Below are 15,925 nucleotides of genomic sequence, written 5' to 3'. Positions count from 1 at the left end.
CCCACGCTAAAGCATAACAGTGTCCAAGATGTAGGAACCTTTACAAATGCACTCTATGAGCACCTACAAGGATGCATGGAATGTGCCATCCCTAACAAAACCAAGACTCACTCCCCTAAGAGAAGGAAACCAGTTTGGTGGACCCCTGCCATAAATAGGCTATACAATAGATGGAGGAAACTAGTTCAGAAAAAAAGCAAATCCCAAGAAGGAAAGAGATCCATGATCAGTATCAATAAGAAACTAAGGTCCCTCATAAAGTCCTCCAAGGCTAACTTCGAAAGAAACATAGCCAAGGATTCGAAAGATAACCACAAAGCCTTCTTTAGCTATGTCAAGAATCTAAGTGGCAACTCACAGATATGTTCTGAGCTAGTGCAAAATAGCACAAAATATACTGAACCCACTGGTATTGCCAACATCCTGGCAGATAGATTCAGTGCAAACTTCACCTCCAAAAGGGCCCACAACAATACCGGAAATGTGAAGTGTCCCGGAAATCACAGACGCACAGGTGAAACCAGCCCTTTCAAAAGCCAAAAGCACAGTTTCAGTGGGGCCAGATGGTGTCCCAGGCTGCGTCTTGCATGAACTACAGAATAAACTAACCCCCCACCTAAACACACTGCTCAACCTCAGCCTCTCCACAGGCTACATGCCCATAGAATGGTGCACAGCAATGGTTATTCCACTTCACAAAGGAGGGGCCACAACTGACCCTAGTAACTATTGCCCCATAAGCCTGACTAGCTTGGTCTGCAAGGCTATGGAGCGCATCATCATGGAACTCATTAACAAAGATGTTGGGAACCTCCAAACACTTGATCCGTCCCACTTTGGCTTTAAGGGCAGATCATGTGTACTAAACCTGGTTGACTTCTTTGAAACAATCACCAAGGCCATAGATGAGGGTAAGGTAGTTCACACAGCCTACCTTGACCTTGCCAAGGCTTTAGACACCATTCCCCACTCAGAAATTATAGAAAAACTCACCAGCCTGAACATAAACCCCTACATCACGAGATGGGTTGCCAACTGGCTTACAGACAGAACTCACACGGTAAGAATAGCGGGCTCCAGGTTCAACTCTAAACCAGTCGCAAGTGGTGTCCCACAAGGCTCGGTCCTGGGAACCCTAATGTTCAGCATATACTTCTCAGAAGTACAGGCAAACACAGAAGGACTATGGCTAACCAAGTTCGCCGATGACTGCAAACTGGGAGACATAACTGACTCTCCGGCTGACACGGACATTCTCCAAAAGGGCCTTACTGAGACGGACACCTGGTGTCAAAGTCATGGTCTCAAGCTAAAATGCCAAAAAATGTATAGTCATTCAGTTTGGGAAAAACAAAACACCCATGAATTACCACATAGGTGGCAGCCCCCTTAATACAGAAGAGGTAGTAAGAGATCTGGGGACCCAGGTAGATAGTAATCTCTCCTTTGACAATCATATTGCCAAAGTAGTTAGGAAATCCTTCTATGTAGCCCATCTAATTACTAAAGGGTTTGCATCTAGAAATAAAGAGGTTATAGTACTCGTCACTCATCAGACCCATCATAGAGTACAATGCCTCATTTGAGATGTACCTCACAAGACACTTCAAACAGCTGGAAAGACCACAAAAGTACCTCACCAAGAGGATTACTGGCCTCAAACATATGTCCTATGCAGCCCAACTGGAAAAACTCCAGCTGTACTCAGTGGCATATCGCTTACTCAGAGGTGATCTCTGCCTGACGTACAAAGCCATGTCCAACTCAGAAATGATGGACATGCTTCACCTAAAGAAATTCAAGTCACTACGAGCCACTCACTCTAGTGAGCTAAACCTCATCACATCAATAAATAGAACATGCTGGAGGGATAGATTCCTGTCACAGAGACTCCCCATGCTTTGGAACAAAATTCCTAACTACATTAGGCAGAGCCCCTCACAAACACTCTTCAAGAGAAACCTTGACGAGTGGATGGGTAACAGAAAATACACCCCTGGGATCACTTCATTGGCTCTTCTTGACAGAGGCTCAGTTAATTAATCAATGGGGCAGCCAAAGCTGACACACTCTGGCTAGGCTTATAACTGCCCTCTATGTGCACCTCAGCACTGCTGCGTTCACCTATGCTTAAATAAGGTAAACACAGGTAATCTTGTTATTACTTTCCTCCCTTCCTGTGATATCACTCAAACATGCAGCTCAAAAAGTGAAGGAAAGGCTGCAGACACTGTACTAGAACCCAAGGCCATCTACCCCTACACATACATGTTCTGGCACTGGAATAGTTATATGACAAGTACTGAGAAACCTGCCATTCATTCCTCCATTTCCCATGGTTATGCTAAGCGCCGCATTGTGCAATGACAAAAATTTAAAAAAACAATACTTAAAGCTGATAGAGACAACACATTTTTAACAAACAATAGAGAGGATGAAACAAAACTTATGAGTTATATGTACTGCTTACATGCATTTTCACACTTCACAGACCTGCATGTACACCTCTGTAAGTGTAACCTGACACAACCCTCAAGGTCATCATTCACTGTTGCCATCCACTGAAAACAAACACTTTGAAAGTGTCTACACAAAGTGAACATCCCTACAGTATTACAGTTTTATGAGATCCAGCAATTCTAATGAGTTTTGACCTCATTTCCATCTTCACCATGCTGACAACCCTGAATCTACATGGTTAGTAACCGTGTAGGCAGGAAAACTGAAGGAGACCCCAATGTTGCACACACAAGGGAGGGTATTACTTTGCTATATATCTGCACAGAGGAATACAGGTTTTGATAAAATTTGACTGTATTCCATCGGATATATGTGTGTGTGTGTGTGTGTGTGTGTGTGTGTGTGTGTGTGTGTGTGTGTGTGTGTGTATATATATATATATATATATATATATATATATATATATATATATATATATATGTGTGTGTGTGTGTATGTATGTATATATATATATATATATATATATACACACATACATACTGCATATGCTTATTTGACAGTATGAATAGTCTGATCTGAAGTAGTTAACTTCATTTGTCCATCACCCTATGGGTTATCGGATCCATATCGGATCCGAGCCAGCAGCTTCCAACAGCTAAGATCCAAGCTCCAAGCTCCTCCCCTTACTCATAATCCCCTGCTATCCCTTCCTGACCTCAGATCTAGTTTGCCGCGGTTCTCTCAGCAGCTTGATCAAGCTTCCAGGCGTGGTAGTGGTTGGATTGGTGAGAAAAAATATATTTTTTTCCTAGTTTAAACAAATTTTTGTGTGTGTGTGAGTTAGTAGTCCCCCAGTAGCTTTAACGTTTTTCTTTATCTAGTGTTTAGTTATCCTTTTTAGTGTTATTCCCTCCCCCTCGTGTATGCATTAGGGTGTGTGTTTTGGGGCCTAGCGAGTGTGTTGTTTCTTTTGTAGGTATGGCTGAGGCACCCAAAACTTTCTTTTCAAAGTGTACCGAGTGTGGCCATAAGCTGTCCCCAGCAGATGGCCACACTCGGTACGTTTTATGCCTTGGGGTTGAACATCTTTCCACCAGCTGCACTATTTGTGCAGTGTTCAACCCCAGGGCCCTCAAGGACCGGAGGTCGAAGCTGATTCTGGCAGGACTTCTGCCCTCGGACTCGGCTTCGTCCTCCAGTCCCTCTGTGGCACCTGCTACTCCCCTTCCCCTGGCCGGGACTCAACCTCCCACCTTGGGCCAGGAGGACAGGGAAGCCAGAAAGGAGAAACGCCGGGAAAAGCACCACAAGCGGCGGGCCGAAGCTTCTGCATTGGCCCCGCCAGCCAAATGGGTTTCTCCTCCTAGGGCCTCCGAGTCTTCTCCTTCCGGGCTCCGATCTCTCCACTTTTCAACGGAGCTGGAGGAGGAGGAGACCTGGTCAACTTCGAGGTCATCAAGGCGGCACTCCCGGCCTACCTCAGTGGCCTCATCAAGGTCTACCCGCAGTATGTCCGATGTAGACTTGGACCGGATGATGCGTAAGTTTCTCCAGGCCCAGCTGCAGATGGGAGTGCTCCTGCCTCCCACCCCTCTGGGGGGGGAGCCTGACCCCCTTTTTCACCCTGATTGCTCCTTCTCCAACCCACTACCGGGGTTTGGAGCCTTCGGAGCCGGGTAGCGTCAGAGCCGGGGGACTGTCGGTGCCGATAGTATCGGGTACTTCGGCGCCGATGGCACCTTCGAGTCTGTCGGGTCCATTTTCTTTGGATCTGAGCTCTCGGAGCTGAGAGCTGAACTTCGGATCCAGAGGTGTCAGTATGGCTTCAGCTCTGTCTTGGTGGGAGCATACTGGCCCTTCGGATCTGACCACATCGGCGCTGGCTCTGATCCGCACATCAGATCTGAGGGAGGGTCTGCTCTCGGATCCTAGGGAGAGCAGCTCTCCCTCGGTGTTTGATGTTGTGGAGAGGGTTTTGTCAAAGGACTCCAGACCCCCGGCTTCAGCTATGGCTCCACCCTGCACTCCCTCTCACATGGGTCCGCCTTCCATCACCCGGCCCCAGGGACAGCCTGCTCAGGTATCCCCGATAGTTCCCTTGTTGGAACAGGATGTGGTTGGTGAGACCTCTTCGGACAGCCCCCCGAGGAGGTCCTTCACAAACGCAAGTGCAAGAGGAGGCACTTGGACTCCCCTGAGTCCTTGACAGAGGACACAGATTTGGAGGAAGGGGAAGGTTCCCCAAGGTCAACCCCCGAAGACGTCTCCTTCAGAGACATCATGGAGATGCTTCGGATAAGAGGAGGGTGGTCTGCCCCAAAACCTTCCTTTGACGAGTCAGTGTTTCTGGAGGCGTTTGAAGCAGGCCCGTCTACCTCTTGGGTGTCTCCTCCCGCCGATCCCCTGGTAGACCTGATTACTACCAGGGCATGAAGGAACCGGACACTGTGGAGCCCATTAAAAAGAGGCTGGACCAAATTCTCAGCCCCCCTTCAGACAGGTCATTTTAGAGCAAGGGAGCCCCAGTAGATGCCATGTTGGTGGCGGCCGCCACCAAAAGGGAACTGGCCCAGGAGAGTTCCTCGGTCCATCCTCCAGACAAGGAGTCTCGGATGATGGACCATCTGGGGAAGTGGGTGTTCGCTTCAGCCACCTTTTCTGTGAGGTCGCTGAACTATATGGCACATGTGATACAGCTCCAGTGGGATCTTATCAAAGAATATGCTGAGTCACCCCCAGAGTCCATGTCGGTGGAGGACAAGAAAGTGCACTCTACCCGAATGGCCACTCTCAAATCTATCTCCAATACCTCTATGTGGCTACTAGCCCATGCCACGGAAGGAGCTGCTAGAGCTAGCGGAGCAGGTGTCATCCTACGGCAACAGGCGTGGCTCCATCATTGTGATTTTGCGGAACCCTTTAAGGCATTGTTCACAAATGCCCCGTTTGATGGTTCTGCCCTTTTTGGCAAGAGAGTACGTGACACACTGGTCCAGAGTGAAAAAGATGGGAAGACGTCTGCCATCGGAGTCCGCTTTTCTGCTCCCCAGAGGTCCTTCTCCAGGAACCAAAAGGGACAGAAGAAGATGTGGTTCCAGAAGTCTCAACAGTCCCGTTTCACTCTGGACCCCTCTTCCTTCAGAGGCAGAGGAGGACAGGGTGGACACCGCCCTAGAGGCAGAGGGGGCCTGAAGAACTTTGGGTCCAGAGAACCTTTCTCTGATTGGCCCATGCAGCAACCCTGAGGGGTTACCTGACTGCTCCACTCTGGAGGCAGTCGGGGGGCATTTCTCAAGGCACCTGGCAGCTTGGGAGTCCATTACAACAGATTGCTGGGTGCTTCAGATCATATCCAGAGGCTACAAGATACCTTTTCTCAATCCCCTTCTCAGTTCCCAAAGCCTCCCCAATGTCCCACCCAATCAAAGGGAGGCAGCAGCCGAGGAAATACTCCAGCTGCTATAAAAAAGAGCAATCAAGCACATCCCCCCAGACCAGTCTGGATCAGGCTTTTACTTCAGGTTCTCCTTGGTGCCAAAAAAGACAGGGGACCTAAGACCAATCCTCTACCTGTCCTTCCTGAACCTGTCAGTAGCCAAAGAAAAGTTCCGGATGGTCACTCTTCAATCCATTCTCCCCCTTCTGCAGGAGAATGACTGGATGTGCTCCATAGACCTCAAAGATGCGTACTACCACATTTTGATGGACAGATGATCCAGGAGGTTTCTTCACTTCCAGCTGGGAGCCAGCCATTACCAGTTCAGGGTCCTGCTCTTTGGTCTCACCACAGCCCCCAGGGTGTTCACCAAAGTGTTAACCATTGTAGCGGCCCACCTGAGACTCCAGGGAATTCAGGTCATTCCGTACCTGGACGACTGGCTCCTGACCGCCCCCACCAGGCATCTACTTTGCACTGCCAGGGATTATTTTCTCCATCTAGCTCCCCGGCTGGGGATCCCGATCAACATCGGAAAAATCTTCCCTTCTGCCAACTCAAATTCTAGATTTCATTGGAGCCAGATTGAACACCAAAAAGCTTCTAGCCTTCTTGACTCTGGACCGGCTATGAACTCTGAAACTCCATGTACTGGCCCTTCGACAATCCCCAGCTCCCCCTGTGGAATTGGTCCTGAGGGCTCTAGGCTCGATGGTGGCAACCATCAATCTACTACCCATGGTGCGCTTAAACATGAGAGTTCTTCAATGGACCTTAGAAGTCCAGTGGTCCTTGCTGCTACATCCCCTGAGCTTTCCAGTACCTCTCAGCAGGGTGTGCAAAAAAGCCCTCTTATGGTGGCTCCAGTCCCCGGACCTCCAGAAAGGGTGCCCCTTCTCTGTATCCCCTCCTCTAGCCACGGTGACCACGGACGCCTCTCGCCTCGGGTGGGGGGGACACTACTTGGGCAGGACAGTCCAAGGCATGTGTAACCATTCGGAGACCTCATTGCATATCAATGTCCTAGAGATGAGAGTGGTGCTTTTGGCGTTGCAAGCACTTCAAAGTCTTCTTCCCGTGGGGACAATTGCGATCCAGACAGACAACATGTCGGTTGTCTGGTATATCAACAAACAAGGGGGAACCAGGTCCTATCCACTTTGTCGGGAGGCCATGAGAGTGTGGGAATGGGCTATGTCCACCAACTGATTTCTTATAGCGATGCACATTCCGGGACGGTCCAACATTTTGGCAGACAGACTGAGTCGATCCATTCTGTCACCGTACGAGTGGTCTCTGAATCCGAAAGTAGTGAAGCAAATCTTCTCCAAATGGGGTCAACCTCGTTGCGATCTTTTCACCTCTCCTTCGAACGCAAAGTGCAGCAACTACTTCGCTCTAATTCCCCCACCCGGGGAATCCCCCAGAGATGCTCTGGTGCATGTTTGGCCACCCGGTCTACTTTATGCTGACCCTCCTCTGCCCCTGATGCTGAAATGTTTACAGAAAGCCAGACGGTTGGAGAGCAGAATAATCCTCATTGCCCCATTCTGGCCTCGTCAAGCTTGGTTCCCTTATCTATGGTCTCATCTAGTGAATCCCCATGGATTCTAGATCCCATTCCAGATCTGATCTCTCACCCATCAGGCCTGTCAACCCCAAATCTGGACAACCTCAAGCTCACAGCTTGGTTGATTCAGTTCCGGTGATAGCTAGGACTCCCAGTATCTCGTCCCCTGTCAAGGCTATTCTAGTACCCGCTCACAAGCCATCTACTAGAAGAATCTATAATAGTAAATGGAAGTGTTTCTCTGTTTGGGTGGAGCATTGGAACTTAGATCCCTTCACAGCTCCGTTGCCAGCAGTACTAGATTTTCTGTCAGGGTTATTTGACCAAGGTGCTAGCTCTTCTACGGTCAAAGTCCAGTTGGCCGCAATCTCTCATTATCATGTTGGCAGTGATCTCGGCCCTTTGACTTCGTCCAAATTATGTAAGACCTTCCTAAAAGGCACTTTCCTACTAAGACCTCCGGTTAAAGATGCAGTCCCTCCTTGGGATTTAACTCTTGTACTTCAGTCTCTAACAGCTCCTCCCTTTGAGCCTGCAACTTCGGTGGATCTGAAATACTTATCTTGGAAGGCAGCATGTCTTGTTGCCATAACTTCGGCCAGAAGGGTCACTGAGATTCAAGCCCTTTGCGCCAAGCCACTGTATTTGATTTTCCACAAAGATAGAGTCTCACTCAGGACCAACCCCTCCTTTCTGCTCAAAATTGCATCAGAGTCTAATATCAACCAATCTATTAATTTACCAGTCTTCTTCCCAAATTATCAGAACAAAGGTGAATACAAGTTACACTCTCTAGACATACATAGGCAACTAAGATTCTATTTGCACAGGACAGCTGATCACAGGAAATCAGACCAGCTTTTTGTATCCTTTGCTAAGTCCTCTTTGGGAAAACCTGTATCAAAAGTCACATTGTCCAGATGGATTTCCCAATGTATTCTTTTGGCATATGAGAGTTCGGGCCAGCCTGCACCTCAAGGAGTTCATGCCCATTCTACTCGATCGATTTCTACCTCTGCGGCTTTTCGATCTAGGGTGTCATTGGATGACATTTGTTCAGCAGCCACTTGGGCTTCATCTCATACATTTATAAATCATTACAAGTTGGATTGTTTCCAGAAGGAGAGCATCTTTTGGCTCTGCAGCGCTCCGGAACATCCTTCCATGAGGATCTCCCAAGAATCAGGTAGCTGGGGACTCTGTCCCATAGGTTGATGGACAAATAAAGTTAACTACTTCAGATTTAGAAGTTACGTACTTACCATAACGTTCCATCTGAGTAGGTAAACTTCATTTGTCAGCAACCGTCCCTCCCTCCGTCCCTCTAACCTATATGGATGTTCAAAGGACTCCTGCTGTCATGGCAGATTGTTTCCAGGTAAGAGTAGGGAGGTGGTTCTTGGTATTGTATGGTTTATGGATAAGCAAACTCGATCTGAGGTCAGGAAGGGATAGCAGGGAGTTATGGGTAAGGGGGAGGAGCTTGGAGCTCGGATCTTAGCTGTTGGAAGCTGCCGGCTCGGATCCGATATGGATCCGATAACCCATAGGTTGCTGACAAATGAAGTTGACCTACTCAGATGGAACATTATGGTAAGTACATAACTTTTAATTTCATGGGGTTTACACTTTTACCTGTCTACATTAGTTGCAAGTATATTCCTTCATTTGGGGGTGGAGAAGCTACATTTATGTCATGGCACTTAGAAAGAATTGTTGATATTGTTACTATACTTGTATAGCATCTACTCTGTCTAATAATGTCATAATTTGTCTACTGTTACATGTTAAGGTCAGTGCTGTTCAAATCAAATCACTTTTACTTGCTCTTGTTTCTGTGTAGACTCCTTTCCATGGCTGTACTCGAAAAGTTTTCAAACATGGGCAACATGAGCATGGAGTCTACATGGTTGCTTTACAGCTTGTTGAATCACTCCACCATGCTGGTTTGCTTCAGTAGCATGCAATTCAGCTACTTATGCTGTAATTTGCATGCCACAGAAATTGCCATGTTTGCGCATGAGTGCGAGCCGCTACACGAGATTTACTGAATGTAAAACTATTCGTGGCCATGTATGCATCATGCCACAATGCACACATATTCAAAAATGACTGTCGGCTTTATTGAATCCCCCTTGTTTTGTTTGCAGATGTTATTTGGGTTGTTCAAGTTGATTGACAAACTAAACTGTCAGTCGTGTTCTCGACTATGTCAGTTTCGACAGTGTAGTCTGTCGACCAACTGAACTAGATTCCTTCAAAGCTAACTCTGAGAAAACAGATGCATAGCTTTTGGCCCATAATAGACCTGATAGTTTTTGTAGGGTCCAGGGACACTGTAGATAGAAGACTCTTTGCTCATGTAGAGTGGAGGAGAATTACCTTAGGCAAATGGGTCTTGGACATAGTAGAAAAAGTTACCATTTGAAATTCAAGACAAAACTCTGGTATAAGGAAATGATGTGTTTCTGTGCATCAAATGCTGCTCATTTATCCAATTTTGCATTTCTTGTTGCAGCAGAGAAACATAGACATACCAAGATCTCAAGAAGGAAAGAGCTTTCACTCAAGACTCTTGGTGTCAAGGAAGTATAGGCTATGATAACAATGAACTTAAAAGGTGCATACCTGCACATCCAATTCACCTAAAAGACAGGAAATTCCTAAGAGAATGAGAAGTGGATGGACATTTCCAGTTCACCTCCTTGCCCCTTTGGTTAGCTACTGCTCCAACAGTCTTCAAAGAGTGCCTAGCACCAGCAGTAATCCATTTCAGGACAAAGGGCATTCATATTTATTTGCACCTAGATGATTACCTACTGCAGCCTCCCTCCATGGAGGAGATTTAAAAAAATCCCTTGTTCAGCAGTGCCTGTAGAAATTAGGGTTCACCCTGAAGCTGCACTAGAATACCACACACCAAAGCATGAGGAGTAGATGCTTTCAGCATTCATTAAAAACATTCTTATACCCCTTTCTACCCTTTCCATTTATCCCAAAAGTGATCTCCAAGATTCAGGTGAAGCAACAGAGTGTAATTCTTATAGCCCCTCTTTTGCCCATATACTAACTCATATTCTTTCCTTTTGCCTTGTCTAATGCATCTGGAATATTCACCAAATGCTTGGCTTCAGTAACATATAGAAGGAAAAAGACATCCACATTTACATATGCCCGAATAACTCAATTCAAGCAGACTTCCTAAAAGAGATCTACAACCCCTTGAACTTCACCCTAATTCAGGGTATCCATCAAGATGAAAAAGTCAAATTTAACTCCAACAAGACCCCTAGTTTTTGTAAAGACCCTGTTGAAGACAGAATTCTGGAAGGCTTTCTTGCCAGATGACAAACATACTATCTTGACTGTCTTTTTGTAGAAGGTCCTGGAGAGGGAAAGTGATTGCTGAAAGGGAATTTCTGAGAGTGCTGAGCTTCATGGCTTCATGCATTCTGATGGTGCCCCTAGCCAGATTACATATGAGTAACTTGACTGATGTCCTTCTCACCAGGCCAAACAAGAAGAAAGTTACTGTCAGGTGCCAGGATCCACCATATAATGCACGCACTCAGGTCACTCCACAACAGGTACAAGTATGACTCTGTCATCGTCCATGTTGGAATGAATGACCTGAGACATACCTCCCTGGACTACATGAAAAGAGACATGGAGGAGCTATCTGACCATGTAGCTCAGGCAGGTATGACACTAGCCCTGAGTAGCATCCTGCCATCGCTCAGAATGATACCACAGTACAAGGACAAAATGTTTGACTTCAACAATTGGCTAAGCTTCTGGTGTCATTCAAAGGGGATCCAGTATCTGTCTGCCTGGGACAATATGATCGACAGGCCACTATGCTTTGCCAGAGATGGCCTGCACCTGTTTCCTCTGGGTTTCCGGATACTGACTAAGGCTCTTGCCACCCCTTAAGTGCCTTTTTTAGGCAAGGCTCAAATATCAAACGCACCACCATAGTAGATACAAACAAGCGAAAACTAAGGGTAATGCTACTCAATGCTAGAAGTCTAAACCTCAAAATGCACTCACTTGAGGATCTCCTTAAGATGGAGAACATTGACATCTGTGCAGTGACAGAGACATGGTTTAAGGCTCCAGAGAGCACCCCTGCATTACCAGGCTACAATTCTTACCACACCTTTCGGCCACCTAACCTGGACCAAAATACTAAAAGAGGAGGTGTGTCCATATTTATAAAGGATATCCCCACTTCCAGGCTAGTTGCACAACATAATGCATCTGAAATTATCCAAGTGCAGTTAACACTAGGCAAGACTGCAATTCAGGTTGTAGCTTGTTACAGATCCACCGGCATGCCCCAGGACACCCATACCATGTTTCTCAACATACTGGCTAACATTGAGGTACAGCCCAATACCCTAATCTTGGGAGATTTCAACTACCCCTCCATCAACTGGGAAAACTACTCTTGTACTAACTCATTTGCCCAATGTTTTCTGGAATTCATCAATTCCAACGCACTGGATCAGCTTGTCCATACCCTACCAGGGGTAGCAACATGCCAGAACTCGTCATTATCAATATGGGTAATAGTTGCTCCATGCCAAAGGTCAACTCCTTGCTGGTCAGGTATGACCACAAGCTAATCACTCTAGACATCCATATTCTGCCCCTCCCCCCATTAAGGAAGCCACCTTAAAAAACTTCTCCAAAGCCAACTTCATGCTTCTTAAGTTAGAAGTGGCAAACTTCACTACACCCACCCTGATGGAAAATAGAGGCATGACTGCTGAATCATATACAAATGCACTGTATAAACACATACACGAGTGTATGGACCATGCTATCCCCAACAGAACCAAGACACTATCCCCCCAAAAAAGGAAGCCAATCTGGTGGTCCCCTGCCATAAACAAAGAAGGAAGAAACTGTTGCAAAAAAGAGTAAAATCCCAAGATTGCAAGAACTCCCTGGTCAGCCTCAGCAAGAAGCTGAGATCCCTCATAAAATCCTCCAAAGCTAGTTGCAAAAATAAAATCGACATGGATTCCAAAGACCACCACAAAGCTTTCTAGAACTATGTCAAGAATCTCAATGGTAACACTCAGATCTGCTCTGAACTACAGCACAATGGCACTACATTTATCGAACCAACTGATATTGCCAACATCCTGACAGACAAGTTCATTGCAAACTTCACCCCCCAAAGGCCCCATTCCCATACCAGAAGATTGCAAACCCCCTGTAATCATGTACGCATAAGTAAAGACCACACTCTCCAAAGCCAAAAAAGCAGCATCCATGGGACAGGAAAACATCCCAGGGTGCATTCTGCATGAACTACAGAACGGACTGGCACCCTACCTAAGTACCATGTTCAACCATAGCCTTAACTCAGGCTTTGTGCCCATGGAATGGCACACAGCAATGGTTATCCCACTCCAGAAAGGGGGTGCCACCACTCACCCTGGGAACTACTACCCCATTAGCCTGATGAGCCTGGTCTGCAAGGCCATGGAATGCATCATCCTGGAGCTTATAAACAAAGACATAGATAACCTCCAAACTCTGGACCCCACTCAGTTTGGGTTTGTAAAAGGTAGATCATGCCTCCTAAACCTGATTGACATCTTCAAATCAGTCACCAGAGCCATAGACGAAGGTAAAGTGGCACACATAAGGCTATCTTGACCTCGCCAAGGCTTTTGACACCATCCCCCACTCTGTATTATAGATAAAGTCACTGGAATGGGCAAAATTCCCTATGTCACAAGATGGGTGGCCACATGGCTCATTGACAGAACCCACACAGTGAAAGCAGCCGACTCCAAATCTGACTTTAGACCAGTGACAAGTGGAGTACCACAGGGTTCAGTTCTGGGTCCTCTCCTGTTCGGTATCTACTTCTCTGAAGTCCAAACTAATACAGCTGGTCTCTGGCTAATGAAATTCACAGATGACTGCAAACTATTAGCCATAATTGATTCACCTAAGGATGTGGACATTCTACAAAGAAGCCTTACCAAGACTCATGCTTGGTGTCAGAGTCATGGCCTGAAGCTCAATGCCAAGAAGTGCATTGTCATCCCCTTTGAGAAAAACACCGTACCCATGAACTACCACATAGGTGGTAGCCTACTAAACACCGAAAGTATGATGAGACCTCGGGACACAGGTGGACAGTAGTCTCTCCTTTGATAATCACGTTGCCACAGTTGTCAGGAAACCCTTCTACATGGCACACCTCATCACAAAGGGGTTCTCCTCCAGAAAAAGAGAGGTCATCGTTCCTCTCTACTCATCCCTCATCAGACCCATTATAGAGTACAACGCCCCATTTGGCATGTACCTCGCAAGACATCTGCAACAACTGGAAAGGCCACAGAAATACCTACTAGGAGGATTACCAGCCTCAAACAATTGCCATACGTAGACCATCTCCAAAAACTCCAGCTCTACTCCGTTGCATATCGCCTACTCAGAGGTGACCTCTGCCTGTCATACAAAACCATGTCAAACCCAGATCTGATGGACAATGCTACACTTAAAGAAATCCCAATCCTTCAGAGCCGCATACTCCAGGGACCTAAACCTTGTCACCACAATAAACAGAACATGCTGGAGGGACAGATTCTTGTCCCAGATACTTCCCATGCTTTGGAACAGGCTACCCATTCATGTCAAGCAAAGCTCCTCATTAACCCTCTTTAAGAGAAATCTTGACGATTAGATGGGAAACAGGAAATTCACCCCGGGGATCACTGCTGTGGCTTTGCTTGACAGGGGCACAGGAAAATAATTTTCTTGGGTGGTGAAAGCCAGGGAACCTTGTTTGGCTAAGCTTATATAGGACCTAGGGCCGATAGCCTAGTACATACCTATGAACCTCAGGAGCAGATGGTGTCAGCATTCAGTCTCTGACGCTCCTGATCTCTTTCCTTCCTCATGGTGGATAGGCCAGTTACATCACAATATGAGGATGCCCTTCAGATTACCACAGCCTGACCCACAGGTTCCTGCAACCTAGCTTAATGAGCCCATGTGGATCATTGAAAGTACAAGGCACATAGGAACACAGTATAAGAAAAAATTTAAATGTGACAGAATACAGACTGTTTTGGCTTTAACAGCATTCACATGAAAGGAGACCTCCAAATACTCGCAGACAATACCACAGTGATGAGGTATATTAAGAAGCAAAGAGGAACTCACTTTTGCATACTGTGCAGACTTGGTAATGTAAGACTAGGGGATTACCCAGGAGGTGGGTATAACCTTCAGAAATGCATATATTGCCTACAATGAAGACAGCGTCAGCCAGACCACAGACCAACATGAATGGATGTTAAACAGGGTGGTTTTCCTGGATCTGGCCAAAGAGTGGAATGTGTCTGAAGTAGATCTTTTGGCCTCACCAGAGAACAAGCAGCAGAGAAAGCTCTGCTGCAGAACAAGGTTTCAGTTTCCTGGAAAATAGATGCCTTCGGTTTCAAATGGGCAGGTATGTATCTTTATGCATCTCCTTCTGTACTCGTGATCTCCAGGGTATTACAGGCCAAAGAGCATCTTGATATCTGGCTTTTGTCCCTGACAACATTGCTTCTTCCTCCTGCTAAACCTAATAAGGGAAAGACCAAGGATTTTGAATCAGCATGTGGACCGTCTCACTCAGAATAAAGGGTCCCTTATGCACCCCATCCCGACCACCTTAATATCAGCCTGGAACATGTATTCAGAGGACATACTCAGCATTATGTTGGAGAATAGGAAACCAAACACAAGACAAATTTACCTAGCAGTGTGGTCAAAATTCTCCTTCTTGGCCTGTTTAAGGACCAAGAACAAAACATGCATGGGCTGCCCATCAGACATTTTCAAGACATAACCCTCTTGTGCTTTAAAGAAGCACAAGACATAATTCTGTTGTGCTTCTTTAAAGATCCATGCTTCTGCTATCTCATCTTGCCATACAGGGAACCCCCCTTGTACTCAAGATCATCACTGAAATTCTGAAAGGGGTATTGTATCTTAGATCTTCAAGGAAGGAACTCCACCTTGGGACCTCAACTATGTCTTAGAAAAACTAGCCATATCCCCCCTTTAAAATGTTTGCTTCACCCCTATAGTTGTCTTGGAAGGCACTGTTTTGGTGTCCATCACTTCTCCCAGAAGAATCCTGAGAATTACAGGCAGTGATGTACAAAGAACCATATTTGTTTTATTTCATCAGGACTGAGATCCCCTTTATACCAAGCCCTCTTTCTTTAAAACCAATAAGTGATCATCAAGATGTCTAAATTAAGCCATCCTCTTACCTGTGTTTTTTCCCTAAGCTTCAAAACAAAGGGGAAAGGATCTACATTTTTTGGATGTGCACAGACAGTTTAGATTTTATCTGGACAGAACTGAAGAATTTAGTAAAACTGATCCTAGCTGTGGACAAAGGAGGAATACCAGTTAAAAAGCAAACTCTTTCC

This window comes from Protopterus annectens, chromosome 11.part0 (genome assembly GCF_019279795.1).
Source record: "Protopterus annectens isolate FY-2018-M chromosome 11.part0, PAN1.0, whole genome shotgun sequence".
Lineage (NCBI taxonomy): Eukaryota > Metazoa > Chordata > Ceratodontiformes > Protopteridae > Protopterus > Protopterus annectens.
The sequence above is the reverse complement of the archived record's forward strand: the minus strand, read 5'-3'. Positions refer to the sequence as shown.